General features: G+C 39.5%; 1 pseudogene; it reads left to right on the top strand.

Moving 5' to 3' along the window:
• The first annotated feature begins 477 nt into the window (after positions 1 to 477).
• LOC130043158 (transforming protein RhoA-like) lies at positions 478 to 1719 on the top strand (annotated as a pseudogene).
• The last annotated feature ends 1868 nt before the right edge of the window (positions 1720 to 3587 follow it).

Raw genomic sequence — 3587 nt, forward strand, 5'->3', positions numbered from 1 at the left:
TTTACTTAATTATCTACATTAAATACAATTTTTATAATATTGAACCTATTTATAATCACTATAAATAGTGCTGATTTATGTACTACACCAAAAATTAAATAAGCCAGTACAGCCCTTACATCTATCAAAATTGTCCACTTAATCCAAAAGGGCCATATTTGAGAGGAACATTTTTATCAGTATATAAAAACTAGCAGTAGTTTTTTTTTTAAAGTTATGTCTTCGACCTACTTTAACATCCTTTAATTTAATTAAATTATTTCCTTAAACTCGGCAGAGCCTCACAAGCTACCTGTGACTTATCCGATATGCCAAAAATAGTAAGTCTCCGAACAGTAGACTTGGTGGACGAGGGTCCTACGTGCGGGCAAGTCAGGCTCAGAGTTGTCACCTGAGTGGGCCTTTCATCTGAAAGTAAAGGGACTTAGCAGAACTTCTACCACATAGGTCGTGGGTTTTTCAGCACATTTGTAAGCAATGACTGCCATCCGAAAGAAACTGGTGACTGTTGGTGATTGGAACCTGTGGCCAGACATGCTTGCTCATTGTCTTTAGCAAGGACCAGTTCCCAGAAGTGTGTTTGAGAACAGAAGTCCCACAAACAGTGTTTGAGAACTACGTGGCAGCTATTGAAGTGGATGGAAAGCAGGTAGAGTTGGTTTTGTGGGACACCACCGTGCAGGGAGATGATGATCGCTTGCGGCCCCTCACATACCCGGACACAGATGTTATATTGATGTGTTTCTCCATTGGCAGTCCTGATAGTTTAGAAAACATCCCAGAAAGGGGCTGGAACGATAGCACAGCGGGTAGGACGTTTGCCTTGCACGGGGCCAACCCGGGTTCGATTCCCAGCACCGCCAGGAGTAATTCCTGATTGCATGAGCCAGGAATAAGCCCTGTGCATAGCTGGGTGTGACTTAAAAAGCAAAAAAAAAAAAAAGAAAAAAAGAAAACATCCCAGAAAAAAATGGACTCCAGAAGTTAAGCATTTCTGTCCCAACGTACCCATAATCCTGGTTGGGAATAAGAAGTATTTTAGGAATGATGAGCATACAAAGGCGGGAGCTGGCTAAGATGAAGCAGGAGCCAATCAAACCAGAAGAGGGCAGACATGGCAAACAGGACTGGTGCTTTTGAGGAACATGGAGTGTTCAGCAAAGACCAAAAATGGTGTGAGGGAGGTTTTTGAAACGGCCACGAGAGCTTCTCTGCATGTGAGAGGTGGAAAGAAGAAATCTGGGTGCCTTGTCTTGTGAAACCCTGCTGCAAGCACAGCCCACATGCGGTTAATTTTTGAAGTGCTGTTTATTAATCTTAGTGTATGATTACCGGCCTTCATTTATTTATAATTTACCTAAGATTACAAATCAGAAGTCATCTTGCTCCATAGTATTTAGAAGCCAGCCATGATTATTAATGATGTCCAATCTGCCTGACCCACCGGGGTTCCTCTGACACTGCTCTAACAGCCCTCCTCTGCACTCCCACTTGATACACCTGGCGCTAATTCAAAGAGTTCAACTTCTTGCTTCTTTCTCGAAAGAGAAACAGTTGGTAACTTTCGTGAGTTAGGCTGTAACTACTTTATAACTAACATGTCCTGTCTGTCATCTGCCAGATGCAAGGTATATTCTGGTGAGACACCACTTCAGAGCTTTATTTCTTAATACATTACATTGGTATAGCTCTGGAGTGGGAATATCATTTTTTGGGGGGGGGGGGTATGTTCTCAGCCAGAAACACCCAAGTCCATGCAGCTCTGGCAAAGTTACAGTTCTGTGGTTTCATGTTAGTTGCCTATAGTTACTGTGTAATTATTGCCACTCAATGTATGTTACTAAAAATAAATATATCTACTCCAGACTAGATGTAGTTTTTTACTACTAGATGTAGTAGCTTTATAATTCAATATGTATAATTGGATTTCCTAATACTGATATTTGTCAACCCCACAGAAAGTGTATTGGTTTTTAAAAAAGAAGGTGTATTTGAAAATAAAGTCAGATGGAAAATAAAAAAAAAATAGTAACTATAACGGGCTTCATTCCCCTGACCCTGAAAGAGTTTCCAATATGGCAACGTTGGGAAGTACAATAAGGAGAGGCTGCTAAAATCTCATGACTGGGACGCATGGGGACATTACTGGCGCCCGCTAGAGCAACTTGATGAACAAACGGGATGACAGTGATACAGTGATACAGTGATTTCCTTAAAAAAAAAAAAGAGTAAATATACAAATACACTACTGAGAACACTCACAAGCTCATAGGAGTCAGTTACTATGCCTTCGTGTAATGAAGAAATATTTCAAATAAATAAATATAACCTTCACATAGAACTTCTTAGGGTATGTGAGAGACAAGAAAGCAATTGTGTTATATGTCATGACATATTATTTGAATTTTGTTTCAACATAAAGTTAAAAATGTTCAAAACTGTCAATACTGTTTTATAATATTTTTATTTTTGGAGCCGATCTTATAGCAGGTAGGGTGTTTGCCTTTCACAGTGCTGACCTGACCCAGGTTCATTCTCTGGTACCATATATAGTCCCCTAATCTGTGACAGGAGTGATCCCGGAGCACTGTGGGCTATGACCCTAAAACAAACAAATGCACTTTTCACTTGAAAAATCACTTACATAACTACAATTATAAAATATAAAAATAAATTAAATATAAATAGCACAGTGGGTAGGGCGTTCGCCTTACACGCAGCCAACATGGCCGACCCGAGTTCGATTCCTCCGCCCCTCTCGGAGAGCCCGGCAAGCTACCGAGAGTATTCGATATGCCAGACACAGTAACAACAAAGTCTCCAATGGAGACGTTACTGGGCCCGCTCGAGCAAATCGACGATCAACGGGAGGGCCTTTACCTTTACCTTTACCTTATAAATATATATATTTATATAAATATAATATTGGTCATGGTCATGGTCCTCCTGTTGTTCATCGATTTGCTCGAGCAGGCCCAGTAACGTCTGCATCGTGAGACTTGTTACTGCGTTTAGTATATCAAATACGCCACAGGTAGCTTGCCAGGCTTTGCCATGGGGGCGAGATACTCTCGGTAGCTTGCTGGGCTCTCTGAGAGGGAAGGAGGAATTGTAACCGGCTTGGCCTGGCCGACTGCATGCAAGGCAAACGTCCTACCGCTGTGCTATTGCTCCAGCCCAAATATAAAATATAATATAAAATACTTTATAAAAGAAATTAGAATAGATTTGTAATAACAAATGTATTTTGATATATTATAATAATTCTACTGAATAAAATCCATTTTAAATGATTCATGCCCATTCAATAATCACATATTTAACATAAGATATTGAGCTAGCATCTCTGATGTATCTTCTATAGTTGAATTGAAGTTAATTATGAATGTATTTCCATCCATTTTCATTCATTCAGCATAATAAAGAAAATAAGTGGTTAAATCAGCACCAGCAAACACTGCAAAAACCTTACTCTAAAGAAGAATGGAAAATAACTTCTCACAATTCAACAACAATTCATACAATTCAAAATGAACAGTGAATTTCTAAAAAGAGACTGTGGGATAAGACTGAAAATAATTACCTAA

The sequence above is a fragment of the Sorex fumeus genome, unplaced genomic scaffold (assembly GCF_029834395.1).
Source record: "Sorex fumeus unplaced genomic scaffold, SorFum_2.1 ptg000115l, whole genome shotgun sequence".
Taxonomy (NCBI): domain Eukaryota; kingdom Metazoa; phylum Chordata; class Mammalia; order Eulipotyphla; family Soricidae; genus Sorex; species Sorex fumeus.